The sequence below is a fragment of the Scyliorhinus canicula genome, chromosome 4 (genome assembly GCF_902713615.1).
Source record: "Scyliorhinus canicula chromosome 4, sScyCan1.1, whole genome shotgun sequence".
Lineage (NCBI taxonomy): Eukaryota > Metazoa > Chordata > Chondrichthyes > Carcharhiniformes > Scyliorhinidae > Scyliorhinus > Scyliorhinus canicula.
In genome coordinates, this window is record NC_052149.1 from 61,874,563 (window position 1) to 61,893,250 (window position 18,688).

General features: G+C 49.4%; 1 protein-coding gene across 2 annotated transcripts in view; it reads left to right on the forward strand.

Annotated features, from left to right (window-relative positions):
- Nucleotides 1–8,170: 8,170 nt before the first annotated feature.
- frem1b (Fras1 related extracellular matrix 1b) overlaps nt 8,171–18,688 on the forward strand; it is a 344,830-nt gene continuing 334,312 nt past the window's right edge. Inside the window, exon 1 of one of the 2 annotated variants that reach the window (XM_038794342.1) lies at nt 8,171–8,525. The gene's annotated coding sequence lies outside the window, so the exon portion shown is untranslated. The remainder of the gene's footprint in view (nt 8,526–18,688) is intronic. The other variant, XM_038794341.1, reaches the window with a different exon arrangement.

Genomic DNA, 18,688 nt, shown 5'->3' on the forward strand with positions numbered 1-18,688 from the left:
TACTAGCTGTAAATTACAATGATGCAATTATCTAAGAGCTACTGCTAATGTGACTATCCACTACGATGACTATCTCCAGACTCCCCAAGGTAACAGTGTCACATGATTGTTCTTTACTACCACCTGCTGGTTGGATGTCTAATCTGTTAAGGTATGCCTGATTGCTTATGCATATCATCACACCCCCGGTTCCCCCCACCCCCCCCCCCAGCCAGCCAGATCTGCATCCGGCCCAGCAACCCACGGTCACGCCTCTCTGTGTCCTACCTCCCATCTCTCCCTCATCAGCCACGGCAACTGTTTCTCGATTTTTAAAAACACAGTAAACCTCGCTATCATGAATTCGCCCCGGTGGAGGCGGAGAATCGTGGAGGCACCGGAGAAAATACCAGATCAGGTTTGCCAATGAAATGTAAATGAAATGAAATGAATGAAATGAAAATCGCTTGTTGTCACAAGTAGGCTTCAAATGAAGTTACTGTGAAAAGCCCCTAGTCGCCACATTCTGGCGCCTGTTCGGGGAGGCTGGTATGGGAATGGTGTTTACTGTACGTGTAGAGTGGAACGCATTGACGCCGCTTTTGAGGCACTAGAGAATTGCGATTTGGCGGGAAACCGGCGCCCGCCATGATTTCAGCATCAAAACCAATACTCTGCGCGATCGCATTTCCCGATTCCGGCGTCGGCCAACGGAGATTCCAGCCCGTGGAGTTTAGTCCAACTGATTGCTAATATTATTATGTAATGGTTCTCATATTTGGGTTTCCCAGTCTATTCATAGAAGCCTGGCCACTGAGTGTTAAGGAACTGGAAATATTAAACAACACTCCTGACTCTGCTTGTTGTATACCTGATGCCAGTTTCACATTGGTACCCGTAATATAACGGTGAAAATAAAGATGTAACCGCTGTCGAGGTGACGGAGAATTGTGATTAGGGTCAAATCGGCGCTTGGGGTAATTTTGGCGTTGGAACCTATTCTCCGCCCAATCACGTTTCCCGATTTCGGCATCAGCAACGGAGAATCCCGCCCAGTTTTCCAATTCTCCGTCAGGCATGACCCATCTATATGCTATTTCTGCTTTACAGTAAGAGGGCACCAGATTTATGTTTTAAAACAGGGACAGACAAATTTGTCAAGGTACAATGCTATACATTCTGGAACATCATTTTCATAACAATACAAGAAAAATACTTTGGATGCTGGTAATTGAAAATAAAAATAAAATGCTGGGAAAACCCAGATCATTTTGATATTGGCCTACTCCAGAGACTTGAACACATAATTCTGGCGGACTCTTCAATGCGGCACTGAGGAAAGGTTACCTCATTAGAGGAGCCATCTTTTGGATAAGTACTTAAACCAAGATGATCTGCCTCGTCAACATAGCTCAAGCAAATTAGCTGCCATGTTTTCCTATACTACAACAGTTGTTTTTGTGTCCTCACCTGTTTCCTTTGGAGAATGTCATTGAGTTAGAGGAACAATTTGCAGGCTGATTGACAGCCAAACAGGCTGTGGTGTGGACACCCCTTCAATGTGCCGAATTACCATTATACATGTGGATATCCAATATGGATACGACAAGCCTTATGATGATCTCACTGAATGTCAACCCAGAATTCAAAGCCTAGCTTCGATCTCCACTCCAGGTAAGGACTCAATCCCTGTACAATGCCCTCAAATCCCGACCCCACACTGATGTTGAAGCGCAGGAACGTTGTAGCTTTATTCTGCAAAGTAGTTCGTTGACCAAGTGTCACATGTGCCACCCACTTCACAGCTCTGTATGTGGGATGGAGGCAGGGCTTAGACAGCAGCAAGCCTGTTCAGAAAGAAAAGGAGCAGTCATTGCTGAGGCTGTCATTCATTCACAAGATGGAAGCACAATCTGAGCAGAAGGCAAAGTTTATCAGGCCACGAAGGAGTCCACACCAAGTAGTTCAAAGAAACGTAGTTTATTCACAACTACTATATACATCACATGGTAGATCCCAACAAGTTCTGCCTTGCCGGTGCCTAACTGGCCGGCTTTATATCCCAAAAAAGTATGGATTGTTTAGAGGTCCCCCACCCCCCTTAATGGGGAGCTCATATTATGCAAGGCTCATGGGCATGTTAATTGTCCCGACCCCGTAAGATGTTTGCAGGTTATAACACAAAGGTTAGGGAGGGGCCATTTACAACAAATAGGCAGTAGGTTCATAAACTTCCCCAAAGACAGATTAACATCTCGGGTGCAGATCTAGTCAATTTTACCTGTAACAAAAGCTTCTATTCATATAACATGCTTAATCCTCCGGTGTGAAAAACATTGAACCACCTCCTCCTCCATGTTGTGCTTCTGACAGCATTTTGAACCTGACCCATAAGAATCCAAATCTGTGCCCTGAACATGTTGACAATAAGCTTGTTACTCATCCTCTGAGAACCTTGATGTCGGGCTCCCCAGTCCCCCAGTCTGGGACCTCTCCCTCCAATTGTGCGCTAGCTTATCCTGCATGAAGCCAGGTGGAGACAGTGTGAGCAGAGTGCATGCCAGAGCAGATGATAAGGATGCCTGCCATGTGTGGGTGCTGAGTGGAGCAATGGATGTGATGAGGACATAAGCTCCAGAGGGAATGAGGCCATTTAAAGGTGTGAAGGTGTGTGTGAGAGAGTGAGTCCCTTAAGCTGGCAGTGTGTGAGATCCCTGTGGGCTGTTATCCTGTGAATAGCTGATGGGCTGGTGAATGTAGGCGTTGAGAGTGATGGCCTGGTTGACTTAAGCTGGCGGAATGGACAAGATCAGTCAGCCTCTTTCTGCACTGGATGGTTGACCTCTTCTGTGTAGCGTTGGCACTGACTACCTCTGTGTGGTAGTCACCACTGATGTATATACATATATACTGTATATATATATATGTGTTTTACGGTAAGACCCCTGTACTACAGGTACGGGGGTAGATCCCTGCCTTCTGGCTCCGTCCAGTAAGTGGAGTATAAATATGTGTGCTCCCCGTACAGCAGCCATTTTGTCAGCTGCTGTAGGAGGCCACACATCTCTGTGTAATAAAGCCTCGATTACATTCTACTCTTGTCTTGTCGTAATTGATAGTACATCACTCTGCTACTGCCCTGCCAAGCTAGAGGGGGGATGTCGGTGGACCTCTTCTGGCCAGTGCAAGGGTAGAAGACATTGCAGTGGCCCTCCATGGCATCCTATAGGTGGTTCAGGGAGGCATCACTGAACCTGAAGGCTGCCGTCCTCTTGCCTTTCAGGGCCATATCTTCAGTGTAGCAGGTCTGTCTTCCATGCAGCAAGAATGCTGCTCTTGATTGCTCTCTAAATATGGTGCCCAGAGTTTGGTACCGATGAGCTCACGGCAGGGTGGGCAAATCAGAGCCACCCACCTGCAATTTTTCCTGTACACACATTGTTAGTGCGGCTGGTAGCAAGCGATACAGCTTTAAAACCCACCATTGCAGCCAGTAGGAAAAACATTGATCTTCACACCTGCCACCGAGCAGTGCGAATGGGAAAATCCTGCTAGGTTTTTCTATTCATTCTTCTTTCATTCTGATCGAGCATATACGTCACAACATGGCTTTCCCTCTGTCAGAAACTGAGAACACATCGGGTAAGAGTTCTCTCACGAGCTCAGGGGGGAGAATCACTGTCCATGTGCTACTGAATTATATAGACAAATCTCAGCCCAATCCCCGGTGAGTGCCAAATGAGGTGGTCACAGGAATTTAACAATTGATATCAATGGATGAAAGTGGGAACACTCAGTCAGGGTTCTGGCTATTACTATCCAGTTACCTCCACACTAAATGTTTTCATAGTGGGCAAAGAAAAGACATGGCCCAGCTATAATACTCCCCAGTAGTTGAACAGACTGGCAACCCTTGCCGCCTACAGTCACACACGAAAAATGGAGACTCTGCCAAGGTGCCTGACATCCGTCAGTGCCCATGGTAACGATGAATTGGCTTCTTTAGGAGCGGTGGGGAGGGATTTGTTCATCAAGATTCCTCATCATCTATTGTTTTACTTGCTTCAAGTGAAAGAATCAAGTACAAACAACAGCATGTCACAGAAATATCAGCCTTCTTCACTTGAGTGAAAACATCAATAATGTGAGTATTGGATTTCCCAGAAACATAGATCATAAGTACACAGCAAAGCCTAGTGCCCACCATCCATAATTCCTCGAATTTGGAAAACTCACTCAGACTTTCAAGAAATGTGTGTATTTATTTGGCACACATCATTTTATTATTAAATTTTATTTACATTTGAAATTCCTGCACACAGCTGCTTCTCCACATGGTTGCTGAAATCTTCAGTCCATGCAGTGGCTGGTTTGATCGTTTTTACAGCTTGTACCCTTCACTCAGCTCACTCATTAAAGCCCTTGCCCAGATTCAGCTCAGAGAAAGGATTACTGAGAGCTTATTGAGTGATTGGCTGCTGCTGAGTTCTGATGATGGGTGAAATGATTTTGTAGCGTGCTTGAAAGCTGCTGGTCCAGAATTGCCACTTGCGAGGATTACTGTGGGAAGCAATCTTTTTACAAATGTCAGGGAAAAGGTTAGTTGGAGCTTGATGTTCCTTATTTACTTAAAAAACCCAAGCTCACTCTATGAATGAATGGAGTACACATTCCCTCTGGAAGGAAAAGTACAAATCCATGGAGCCTAAGCAAAGCAGACGGTTTGTCGGTAAGACGAAATTCAACTCAAAGGAGCGCAAAAAGCAAGTCAGATGGAGACAGCCAGATGTATGAAACAGAGAATGGAATGATTTCAACTCCCTCAAGAAAATCTACCAAAGCAACTGATGAATATAGGAATTTCAGATATATATTGCATTATATGTATCTGGTGCAATGATGGTTAAAAGCCTGGGTAGAGCGTATATATCGACGGCAGTAAGGGTTGTAAAATCCTGGTTTAAAAGACAGGCGAATACTGGGGCTACAGAAGGGATAATTAAAGCAACATAAAAGTAAGATCACCATTCATGCCAAATTGGATGAATAGAATTTTGTTTATAGAAAGAAGGTTCCCTGAGGTTTAGATAATTGAGGAATTGTGGTCAGCCTTAGTAAGATGGTCATAACCCAATAATTAGGACAGAGATGAAGCAGTTACTGGGAGGAGCTGGGGGCTGAAGCAGTCAGGTGTTGAGTTTCAGTTTAGATTTTGCTGTGAGTGAACAGAACAGTAGCTTTTTGCCAACTGCTGGGAATTTAAACAGTGGTTTGACACAGGCAAGAATCTGTAGGCTGTTTCCTGAAGGCTTTCTCTCTCTCTCAAAGGAGTTTCTCCAAGGTACATCTACGCAGCAAATATTCCGGTGTTTGCTAGCTGTATTAAAAAGCAGATTGTGACATGAGATGGGTTTTGCTTGATTGGAGATTTTAAAAAGCTAGCAATTAGGGGTTAAAGTGTTTCATTTTATGAGCATTTTTAAAAAATAATTTAGTATGCCCAATTATATTTTTTTCCCAATTAAAAGGCAATTTAGTGTTGCCAATTCACCTACCCTGTACATCTTTTTGGTTGTTGGGGTAAAACCAATGCTGACACAGGGAGAATGCACAAACTCCACATGGACAGTGACCTGGGGCCAGGATTGAACCTGGGTCCTCAGCGCCGTGACGCAACAGTGGTAACCACTGCACCACCGTGCTGCTCTAAGCATTGTTTAACTGGTAATTGTAAGCTATTTCTTGTTGGGTGCCACACTTGGGTGTTGATGTTAGTTCAATACTGTGTGAATAATAAAGTTTGTCTTAATATATCATATACCTATTTATGCGTGGAATCACTCCTGGAGCGTGGAATCACTCCTGGAAACTCTAATAAAATATTAGAGTTTCTGTCTGGTATCCTAGCAAATGTTCGGGTCTGGTCTAGGATCATAACACTGCAGCTCCACCAAACGTGACTAGTACGAGGTCTGGAAGAATTGCCAAGCCTGCAGACCATCTGAATTTATTCAGAGCCTTGTGGGGTGAAGGGGCAGCATGGAACAATTGTATTCTAAATATGTTTGCTTAAAGACTTGGGATGGGGTGGGGGATGTACTATATGGTTGTTCAGCATGACAAGGGTTAATGTGGGGCTCGAGGACAGTGCCACACACAGTATGATGGAGCGAGTCACATGATAATGGACTGAGTGCAGTAAATTCTAGCAGAAGCCATAATGGAGGTTATACCAAGTGTGGGCTTTACCCTGGAGATATATAGTTATGAGTTGTTCATAAACATGTTGGGCAGCACGGTGGCGCAGTGGTTAGCACTGCTGCATCACAGCACCATGGACCCATGTGGAGTTTGCATATTCTCCCTGTGTCTGCATGAGTCTCAACGCCACAACCCAAAGATGTACAGAGTAGGTGAATTGCACACGCTAAATTGCCCCTTAATTGGAAAAATAGCTGGGTATTCAAAATTTATTTTTAAAAACACGTAATGTTCGACAGCACTGGCCTCTGGACCTCTTTGTTGGACATAGGATAAATCCTTACAACATAATATGCTGTGGATGGCCTTAACAAGCACAGAGTGTGATTTCCACCCTTCAGCAGAAGGAAATTCTATCCTCGAGAGCTGCTGGCCAATCAAATAGGTTGGCAGCATTTTCATTCCCAGAAGAGAGCACGGGGCACTGCTGAGAGTGCAATGAGGACCCGGGAGCAAATGGAACCATGGATGCCGGAGACAGGGGGCGGGATTCTCCAAGCTTCCGCGCAAAAATTGCGATTGGCGCGGGGGCAGCGAATGGGCGTCATCAGATCGGGTCTGATGCCGCTCCCGCGATTCTCTGGTCCTCGGAGAATAGCCGCGAATCGGCGTGCGCGGACTAAGCGGCGCCAGTCGGGGGCCATTGAAAGAGGCCCCCTCAGCGATTCTCCAACATCAACTGGGCGAGTTGTTGACGGCGTGGTTCTCTCACGGTTCCACCCGTTGGGAACTCGGTGTGGCGGCTGCGGACTCAGTCCACGGCCGCCCTGGTGTGGGGCGGGGGGGATCCTTCACTGGGGGGGCCTCCAGGATGGCCAGGCTACCGATCGGGGGCCACCGGTCTGCGGGCGCACGCAATCTGGGGGGGGAGGCCTATGTTTTTGGTGCCGGTCCGCGGTGTGGGTCCGCCATTTTGTGCGGGGTGGCCATCGCAGGCCGCCGCCGTTCGCATGCGCGGAATGTACCCTCCTTCGTTCCTGGCTTTTCAACAATTTGGGTGGAAAAAGGCCTCCCCACTCTCACCCACCTTTCGATCAGCGGAAGGGGCTGAGGGCCCCAACAGGCTTAAGGGTGGGCGACCAAGCCTCCACCCCTGTATTCTGGGGACTGGGACAGGGATGGACAGGAAGGGAGCGGGCTAACCACCCAAGATATTTTATATGCCCCCTGCCAAAATTGTACCTGGTGGGGAGGCAATAAAATCCAGCCTATGAGTTCTTAAAGCTACCCTATAGGGCATGTCAAGATGTTCATTTGAACACAAGGGATGATCAAATGAAATAGACTCCAGGGAATGTAGTGGAGACCAAACCACAGAAGTAATTTAATTTGTCACTGGCTGTTCTAACGGGAACTCTGCGACTTCTTTCTGAATGTACCCAATTGATTTTCTCATCTTCATGTATCTTGCGATTTTGTGGAAATAAAAATATTTGAATGTTTTTGTGATTAACCTCATAAAATAGGTAAATGCCACTGCTGTATTCGGAGCTGAAAGGATGAGAGTAATTTTAATTGAACTCATTCATCAACTGTAAAATTTGCAAATCCTATTTCTCCAGATCTCCAAACAATCCTTTGCTAACAGTTTTTTTTCTTCCTCCTTTCCAGTCAGTATTCATAAATAAGTGCAGGTTATAAAAATTTATTCAAACAAATATATGCCGCTGAGTTCAGTAAAGATTCAACTGTAAGTCATTGGAGTGTTACATTGTCTGGTTTATTCATCATTGTGTATATAATTACATCCATAGTGGAACAGAACAGCTGGAAATTTAAAAAAAGACAGAGACTAATCCATCGCCTTGTTTGCCTGGAGGTCACTGTTTCTGGCTGCTGTTTACTTAACCCTATACCTTTGTGGTTAATGGCTCAGGAGGGAATGGGCATGACATTATTTAATGACCATGGAACCCTGTAGTCCAGGCCACAGATTCATTACTGCACGAGCATTTTGTGCCCAGAATGCGTATCTAATAGCAACCATTTCACTTGGAATCCATTTGGGGAGTTGGGAATTTCTATCCCATAGAATCAGTAACATCTGTGTGTGGGAATTCTGTTCGGAGAGTTACACAAATCCTCGTCTTTAACAATCTTTTCTTCCCCCCTCCCCCCTCCGGCCTTAAAATTATGAGCTGAGAGACGATGTTGTTAAATCGTTGTTGATTGTACCAGAAGGGGAAAAAAGGACATCCTTAAGGAGGCCTATTAGAATTGCTAGAACTTCTCCTTCTACTGTAGTTTGAAACAAGATTGGGAAACTGCAAGGAACTACACCACAGGTATGTCTTCAAATTTCCTCTTGGCAATGATTTTTTATGTTCTTTGCTCATTCCAAAACAACTTTTATGCATTAAGGGCTATTGTGGAGTTCAGTGAATGCATAAAACACACTTGGCAACTAATAACGTGAATTGGTTGAACTAATTCAACCATTTGTTTCTTTGACAGATTTCTAAATAATTTGGCAGGGGTTCAGAGTTAATCAAGCTAAGGATCTTGATATCACTGTGCATTTGTCTTTTGGGTGAATTTTAACTTTTCTTTGTAAACAAATGCCACATCATTCCTGGAAAAATGATTTTAGTTTGTGGCACTGGAATAGAAAGCTCTGTTGGACAGCATCGGTTCTAAATTATGGAAATCTACTGGACAATCAATTGTGTTCAGCATATGGAATTATTCAAGTGAAATCAACATCCATTACAAATTTACGAAGAATCACATTTTCCGTCCAGCTATTTTTCAGAAAATTATGTTGTGGCAAAAACAAAAGTCAATTTAGTTGCACAAATATTTGTTCGGACAGATTGAAGTTTCTAAATGTGTTTATTTTGAAACTGAGGAATGCATTGAAGTGACTGAATCCCCTCCACAGGACTTGTTTGGCCTGCTTCACTGAAATCAGCCGGTGGCAAAAACTACATAAAGGCGCATAATGATCGATCAGCTTCTACACTGATTAACAAATTAGATTGATATCACATCACGGTTCAGGCATTTAATTGAAATCATTCCTAAAGATTTAGTTTTGCAACTTTTACAAGTCTCTTAAATTAAAGCATTTGTTGTGTCAAATTAACAAAGGTATTCCAAAAAAATGATTTATATTATACTTTTATTTACTTTTCTCTATTGATCTTAACCTAACATGGTTTAAATATTATGTTCAGCATATTAGTTTATGAAACAATGGGAACAATTTTCCAGGCGCATTGCAGAAATCTCGTTATGTTGGGAAGCCCTGAAACGGGATTTGAGCCAGGCGTCAAACAGCTCGCGATGTTCCCTGGCCCTCTAAGCAGACATAATCTGCTTCACGCCCACACTGTGCGTGAACCAGATTAGTATATTTAAATCCTTATTTAAATATGCAGGATCAATTTTAAGGTGGTTTCTGCCGGATGCTGCAATTCCCCACCCACCAGGGTAACGTGAAGCCGCCGCAAATCACTACTGATCGCCACAAATGGAAGCTAGATGTGATGACCACACCGGGAGGCTCGGAAGCCATTTTAGCCCCTAAGGTCAGGGACATGGCACCACTGGCACCCTGGCAGGCTGGCACCCTACTAGTGCCAAGTTGGCACCCTACCAGTGCCAAGCTGGCACTGCCAGGGTGCCAGAGGCAGTGCTAAGTGGAGCTGCCAAAGGGGCGGGTCTGAATGGGGAGAGGGATGAGGGGTCAGGGGATGAGGGGGAAGGGTGCAGTTGGTGACCCCATAGCAGGGCATCGTTCATCTTGGGGGTTGGGCGGGGGGGAGCTGCTAGTACCGGCAGTTGGGTGGGGGACCTGATTCTGGCAATTGCCGGGGGGAGGGGGGAGGTACCTAATGCCGGAGATTTGGAGGGGTCTGATGGCGGTGAATTGGTGGGTGGAGGTTAGTTGGGTTACTCTGAGATCTGGGCACCCTTTACAAATGAATAAGTCAGACCTGCCAGCATGTTTAGGCCCCGCCACTCTTTTTTTTATAAATTTAGACTACCCAATTCATTTTTTCCAATTAAGGGGCAATTTAGCATGGCCAATCTACCTGTCCACAAACTCCACACGGACAGTGACCCAAAGCCGGGATTGAAACTGGGATCTTGGCGCCGTGAGGCAGCAATGCTTTTTTTTTTATAAATTTAGATTACCGAATTATTTTTTCCAATTAAGGGGCAATTTAGTGTGGCCAATCCACCTAGTCTGCACATTTTTTGGGTTGTGGGGGCGAAACCCACGCAGACACGGGGAGAATGTCGAACTCCACACGGACAGTGACCCAGAGCCGGGACCGAACCTGGGACCTCAGCGCCGTGAGGCAGCTGTGCTAACCACTAGGCCACCGTGCTGCCCTTGAGGCAGCAATGCTAAGCATTGTGCCACCGTGCTGCCCCCCACTCTTAATGTCGGTGCAAATCACGTTGTCTGCTCAGTGGGCAAGCAGCTGGTGGCCTCCGATCCCCTGGGAGACCCCCACAAATGCTTTTCTGTCTGGTCCATGTTTGTCGAGACCAGTACTGAACGACGTTCGCCTGAGATCTCCAAGGTGCAGGGAACAGATACCAATGCCTCGGGTGCATTGTGACTTGGCACATCAAAGTCAGACTCCAGTGAACGACTCACCCCTGAGAAACACACGGCTGGGGGACTGGAGAATCCCGCCGATAATATCACTCACATGCTTAGAATATTCCCCAAAACAATAAGTTACTTTTTAAGTGCTGTCACTGTTGTTACGCAGGTAAACACAGCAGCTACTGGTTGGTTGAGGAAGTGAAATTAACCAGGAGTGACCAGCAAAGAAGTGACAGATGGAATACAATTATCTTTTCAACAGTTATCTTACTGTGCTTAATATTTTTTAAGTAAGGCTGTCAAAAAAAGTGGCCAAGAGGGGACCTTCTTGTTGAGGTGCCCTCTGAGCTATTTACCTTGTACTGCAGCCAGGTGCTCCTCTCCCACTGGGGACCTCAAATGCCCTCTAGTTTCTAGAGCCCATTGCCATCCTTAATTGGATAGAGAAACCTGTTTCATTGCCAACTAGGCAAAGTCTGGTCAAAATTCCAGATCAGTGACTGTTTTGCCCAGGGGGGGGCGGGTTTGGGATCCAAAATCATTCCTGGCTCCTGCTTCCCTGAGGTGAAAATACAGTCCACAGATTTGTTGCAGCACAGAAGTAGGCCATTCGGCCTGTCACATCCATGCGGCTCTGAGCAGGAGCAACTCAGCTACTCCTACTCCTCCATCTTTTTACTGTAGCCCTCCAAATTTTATCTCTTCAGATGAAGATCTTATTACTGCTTTTTTGGAGCGGAAAATTGAGACGTTGCCAGAGAGTAGAGGAAGTAACATAATTCAGTTTGAATGATTGCAAGTGTTATTTTTGTCCCTCCAGTTCCCCAACCATGGAGAAGCCTAAACAGCGAGTGTCAGTAGAATATTCCACTCTAGAGGGCCTCACACCAGAGCCTGATCCTGTCCTGCTCCATGCCCACACTGATGCCTTCAGCAGGAGCCACTAAACTCTGTGTTCTGAGGGGAAATCGTGATTAATGTTTCTCATCCTTAGCACAGGGATGCTGAGATTACTTAACGCCTCACTTGTCATTGTCTGAAATCTGCTGACTTGGCCACAAACCAAAGATGATACTTCCTGCACCTGGTGTAGTACCCATGCCGACAAGGGAGTTTGTAAGTTCAATCCCAGTTCTGTGCTGAGTTACTCAGCTATGTTTACTGTGCTGATGCGACAATTGTGCTCAGTCTCACAAAACCAAGCTTTGTAATTGTTTATCTTCTGGTCACCCCATTCCCACCCCTTTGCAACTGGAACAGTGTGCATAAGCAGACGCCAGCTGAACGCAGGCTGGGATGGTTCAGTAAGTTTCTGGTGTTCAGCATCCAACCTTGTGCAGGAACATGTTCCGGGATTCTCCGAAATCCCGGCCAAGTATTGGCGCCGGCGTGAACACTGGAGTGGTGCACGCCGGCGTCAACGGGCCTCCTGGCCCAGCAATTCAGCAGCCCTCAGGGGGCCAGTACGGCGCCGATACGTGGCACTGCACTGCTGGCACGGGTCCGCGCATGCATGCGACGGCCGTCTCCGCCTGCGCATACTGGCCATCTCTGCACCGGCGCATGCGCGTGGTGGCCGTTTCCGCGCCAGTGCTGCGCAACATGGCGGAGCCCTACAACGGGCACACGCGGAAGAATGTAGGCCCCCTCCAGATCACAGGCACCGCCAATCAGTAGCCCCCGATCATGGGCCTGGACGCCATGGAGGCCCCCCAGAGTCTGATCCCACCGTGGCCGCGGGTCCGAGCTCCCGCCGGGTGGTACCGAGTTGGAACCACGCCAGCGGGAGTCGAAGGAACTCGGTGGAAATTCGGCCGGTCGACTGCACGGGAGCGATTGCTGCCAATTCTCCGGTCGCCGGAGAATCGCGTCCTGGCGTCGGAGCGGCATGGCGGGAATTTCCCGCGTCACAAGAGGAATGAAGTGCAGAAAGTAAACACTTACAGCAAGGTATTTTTTGAAACAAGGAAGAGCACTCAGCAAATATTTGAACAGAATTCAAAGATTCTTACTGCTTTGATACCTCTCCTGCACGATGGATGCAATACCAATACAATTTTGCTAGTTTGCAAAATAAAGAACTTTTTGTTTCTATGACAGTAATTTATAGTTCTATATGCTGGACAAGGCTGTAACCATTAAGTATTATAATCACAAAACTATTGAACGGTGTCCAATGTTCTGTGTTACTTGTGCATCAAAAATAGTTTGCTTGGAAAAATGTCCCTGGGGTCTTTTGAAAGTCTGCTGAGAGGTTACCTGATATGCCGTAAGCAATCAGGTGTTAACACTTAACAGCAATAACTAATTGACCAAATTCCTGAGTGATATGTCAGCTAGTTATTGCTGTCAGAGAACATTTAAAACTCCAGCTCTGACCTGTTCCTGTTCCCCTTCTTCTGCCTCAAGGTGCTGACCCGTGCTTGTTTTTTTCTTCAGAAATGTCACGTACAGAGGTCATGGTGGTGTTTCTCTGTTCTCCACCACTACGATCGGGAATCCCAATTGGGTGGAGAATGGCGTGTAGGCAGACCCATCCCCAGTTTCCGCTCCCATGCCGCCAGCCATAGCGGGCTACCCGCCCTGCACTGGCGAGAACACGCAAACTCACTGTAGCACTAACAATTATACTCAAGGACGAGAGAGTAGTACAATAGAGGCTTTATTGCTGTGCGATGCTATTCCTCCATCTGCAACTGTAGGCTAGAGTCTGAGTGACTCACACGCATATTTATACACAAGCTCCCTGTGCAGCCGGCAGGGGCTTACCGGAAGAACCTGTATTACAGGTGCAGGCATACATCCCCCTACTGCAAGTACACATCACTACAGTGGTTATATCACCACATTCACCCCCTGTAAAAAAATGAGTCCGGCGGGGGTGACGTGTAACTATAAAACAAAGATGAGCTATTTACAAGAGGGTCCAAACAAAGAAAACCAAGAGTCCATCCGGTCAGCAGGTCACAGGTTGAGCCGAACCGGCGGTCGAATGTTCTGCTGTGATCGGCGTAGCTGTGGTGGCGACGTCGGTGCAGGTGCTGGTGGTGTTGGTGCTGGCTGCTGGCGGGATGACCCCGAGAGCGAGCCAAAATCTTCCGTGTCCTCCAGTGTGGGCAGGGGGACGAGGGATGGACCTGGTGGGGACGAATAGGGGGGCGCCGGCGAAAAGGAGGGTGGCGCGGGAGGAAAAGGGGGAGTGGGCATGGGACCAGCACCTGAGGGAGCCAGGTCCCGGAGCGAGACTGTGTCCTGGCGGCCGTCGGGGAACTCCACGTAGGCATACTGAGGGTTGGCGTGGAGGAGGCGTACTTTGTACACCAGGGGTTCCGCCTTGTGGTGCCGGACATGCCTACAGAGAAGGACTGGGCCCGGACTCGTGAGCCACGTCGGGAGCGACACCCCGGATGTAGACTTCCGAGGTAGTCTACATCCTAGATGCAAAAACACGTTCATGGGGTGCACTGTTAGTTGCGGTGCACAGTAGTGACCGGATGGAGTGTAGTGCGTCAGGGAGGACCTCCTGCCAGCAAGTGGCTGGGAGGTTCCTGGACCGTAGGGGCAGCTCGACAGCCCTCCATACCGTCCCATTCTCCCTCTCTACCTGCCCGTTTCCCCGGGGGTTGTAGCTGGTCGTCCTGCTGGAGGCGATACCCCTGCTGAGCAGGAACTGACGCAGCTCATCACTCATGAACGAGGATCCCCTGTCACTGTGGATGTAGTCGGGAAAACCGAACAGGGCGAAAATGGAATCCAGGGCCTTGATGACAGTGGCAGACATCATATCCGGGCATGGGATGGTAAGGGGGAACCTAGAAAATTCATCGACCACACTAAGAATGTAGGTGTTGCGGTCGGTGGAGGGGAGGGGCCCTTTAAAATCCATGCTAAGGCGTTCAAAGGGGCGGGACACTTTCACCAGGTGCGCGCGATCTGGCCGGTAGAAGTGCGGCTTGCACTCGGCACAGATCTGGCAGTCTCTGGTGACTGTCCGTACTTCCTCGACGGAGTAGGGCAGATTGCGGGCTTTGATTAGATGGTACAAGCAAGTGACCCCCGGATGGCAAAGGCTCTCGTGCAAGGCACGGAGCTGGTTCACTTGTGCGCTGGCACATGTACCTCGGGAGAGGGCGTCTGGGGGCTCGTTGAGCTTGCCGGGGCAATACAAGATCTCGTAGTTGAAGGTGGAGAGCTCGATTCTCCACCGCAAGGCTTTGTCATTCTTGACCTTGCCCCGCTGCGTGTTGTTGAACATGAAGGCTACCGACCATTGGTCAGTGAGGAGAGTGAATCTCCTGCTGGCCAGGTAATGCCTCCAGTGCCGCACCGCTTCAACGATTGCCTGGGCCTCCTTTTCAACAGAGGAATTACGAATTTCGGAGGCGTGGAGGGTGCGTGAAAAGAATGCCACGGGTCTGCCTGCCTGATTCAGCGTGGCGGCAAGTGCGACATCTGAAGTGTCGCTTTCTACTTGGAAAGGCAATGTCTCGTCTACTGCATGCATCCCGGCCCTGGCTATGTCTGCTCTAATACGGGCAAAGGCCTGTTGTGCCTCGGCCGAGAGGGGAAAATGTGTGGACTGGATAAGGGGGAGGGCCTTGTCCGCGTATTGTGGGACCCACTGGGCATAATAAGAAAAGAACCCCAGGCAGCGTTTGAGGGCCTTGGGGCAGTGGGGGAGTGGAAGCTCCATGAGGGGGCGCATGCGGTTGGGGTCGGGCCCCAGTAGTCCGTTTTGAACTAAGTAGCCGAGGATGGCTAAGCAGTCTGCGGAACACGCACTTCTCCTTGTTGTACGTGAGATTAAGGAGAGATGCGGTGTGGAGGAATTTAGAAACGTTGGCATCATGGTCCTGTTGGTCATGGCCACAGATGGTGACATTGTCAAGGTACGGGAAGGTGGCCTGCAGTCCGTACTGGTCAACCATTCGGTTCATTTCTCATTGAAATACCGAAACTCTATTCGTGACGCCGAAGGGAACCCTAAGAAATTGGTACAGACGACCGTCTGCCTCGAAGGCAGTGTAGGGACGGTCTGATTTACGGATGGGTAGCTGGTGGTAGGCGGATTTCAGGTCAATAGTAGAGAAGACCCGGTACTGTGCAATCTGATTGACCATATCAGAAATGCGGGGGAGGGGGTACGCGTCGAGCTGCGTGTACTGGTTGATGGTCTGGCTGTAGTCCATGACCATCCTGTGCTTCTCCCCGGTCTTAACCACTACCACCTGGGCTCTCCAAGGGCTGTTGCTGGCCTCGATGATACCCTCCTGAAGCAGCCGCTGGACTTCGGACCTGATGAAGGCCTTGTCCTGGGTGCTGTACCGTCTGCTCCTGGTGGTGACGGGCTTGCAGTCTGCGGTCAGATTGGCAAAGAGTGAGGGAGGCTCGACCTTGAGGGTCGCGAGGCCGCAAACGGTGAGGGGAGGTAGGGGTCTGCCGAATTTGAGGGTGAGGCTCTGGAGATTGCACTGGAAATCCAGGCCTAGTAAGAGTGACGCGCAGAGGTTGGGGAGAATGTACAGATGGAAACCGTCGAATTCCACGCCCTGTACAGTAAGTTTAACCAGACAGAAACCCCGGATCGGGACAGACTGGGAACCGGAGGCGAGAGAGATCTGCCGTTGGCGGGGTGAACTGCAAGGGAATAGTGCCTTACCGTGTCCGGGTGGATGAAGCTCTCAGTTCTCCCGGAGTCGATGAGGCAGGAGGTCACGTGGCTGTTGACCAGCATCGATGTTGACGAGGGTGCCAGGTTGCGAGGACGCGACTGGTCGAGCGTAATGGAGGCGAGTAGCAAGCGATCGGCGGTCGAGTCAGATGAGTCCGGCGAGGAGCGGTAGCGACCCGTGTCCCGTGGCCCCGTCCCAAGGAAGGACAAAATGGCGGCACCTGGAGTACCTGTGGGTAAAATGGCGGTGCCCATGGAGCGCACGTTGTGGGGTTGGGTCAAAATGGCGGCACCCATGCAACACACATGGCGGTGGTGGATGAAGATGGCGGCGCCCATGGAGCGCACATGGCGGGGGCGGCGAAAGATGGCAGTGCCGACTGATCGCACGTGGGGTCGGGGGAAGCGGATGGCGGGGCCGTTTGAGCGAGCGGCTGAGGCGAAGGGACAGGGGGCACGATAGCGGCAACCGTCCGGGACTGACACACCGCTGCAAAGTGGCCTTTCTTGCCACAAGCTTTGCAGGTCGCGGTTAGGGCCGGGCAGCGCTGGCGGGGGTGCTTCTGCTGACCGCAGAAGTAACAGTGGGGACCCCCAGGGAGCGCGATGCAGTGAGCAGCGCAGGCGTAGTGCGCGGGGGCGGCTGCTGGGGGGGGCTGTTTGCGGGGTCCACGAGGGGTAGGACAGGTGGGCCGAGTGGCTAGCGGAGTAAGATCGCGCACTACGGGAGGCGGCCGTCATGGAAAGCGCCAGGGCCTTTGCGGCCGCGAGGTTGGGGGCGGCCCCATCCAGCAGTCGTTGCCGGATGGTGTTCGATGCAATGCCTGTAACAAAGGCATCGCGCATGAGTAAGTCAGAATGTTCCGTGGCTGTGAGGGCCCGGCAGTCGCAGTCTCGTACCAGAGGTATAAGGGCATAAGGGCCTTCCAGAAGTCCTCAATCGACTTACCCGGCTGCTGGACGTGAGTAGAGAGTTGATACCTCGCAAACAGGGTGTTCGCCGACTGTGCATAGTTCTCCTTGAGCAGTTCCATAGCTGTGGTGTAGTCAGTAGCATCTCGAATTAGCGGAAAGACACTGGAGCTAAGTCTGGAGTACAGGAGTTGCTTTTTCTGAGCCTCCGTCGGGGGAGGGTCCGCTGAAGAGATGTAGGCCTCAAAGACTGCCAGCCAGTGAATGAAGTCTTTTCTGGCGTGAGGCGACTGCGGATCCAGCTGCAGACGGTCAGGCTTGATTCTGATGTTCATGGTGAACGGAAAATCACACAGCAATAAATTGTAGCGCTAACAATTATACTCAAAGACGAGAGAGTAGTACAATAGAGGCTTTATTGCTGTGCGATGCATGATTGTGATGCCTCATGGGCGGAGCTACCAACCTCTCAGCCAATCGGCGGGTAGTCACATGACTAGCCTCAGCCAATTGGCAGAGAGGCACATGACTTGCCTGGGCCAATGGGCAGCGAGTCTTCTGCACCAATGGCAGCATGGTTCTAAGGTACCGTAATCTCCCTAGTCATACTACCACAACCCAAATATCCGCTCGCTTGCGAATCCTAGCCTCCACCTGATGTACTGCAGCATGTGTGTGTTGCACAGCAGACGGTGATTCAGGAGCCTCATCACTGACATTTCCAACCAAGGTGATGGTCTCTGTGATGGTGGATAGTGCAGGTGAAAGCAGTGCAGAGAGGTCGGTGTCTTCCGAGGGTCTGAAAATTCTAAAAGGTGGCATTTTAACATTTTTGCACTAAGTGCTGGCTGAGGTGGGAAAACCGGCATACAGCTCATCGATTGCACAGCTGGTTTTTATCGCCATAAAATCCAGCACTTGATTCCAACAAAAGTATCGGCATGGCTCAAGGTGTCTCGCTGGCAGGGGAGCAAAAAGCGGCAAAATCAGGAAACCGGATTCGGGGCTCCCTTTTTAAAAGATCAAGCCCCCCGCCCCCCATTCACACGGAACTCCTCCAAACAGACAACGCCCCATGGAGCCCGTTCCTGCACGGAAACAGGAACCCCCCTCAACCCAGTGAGCTTGCCAGAGCCCCCCCCCTCCCCCCCCCCTCCCCCCCCCCCCCCCCCCCCCCTCCCCCCCCCCCCCCCCCCCCCCCCCCCCCCCCCGACATCGTCCCCAGGCACCCTTTCACTGTTCCTGGCACTGTCCCGGACACTTCCTGGGGCAATGCCGGGGCAGTGCCAGGGTCAGTGCCA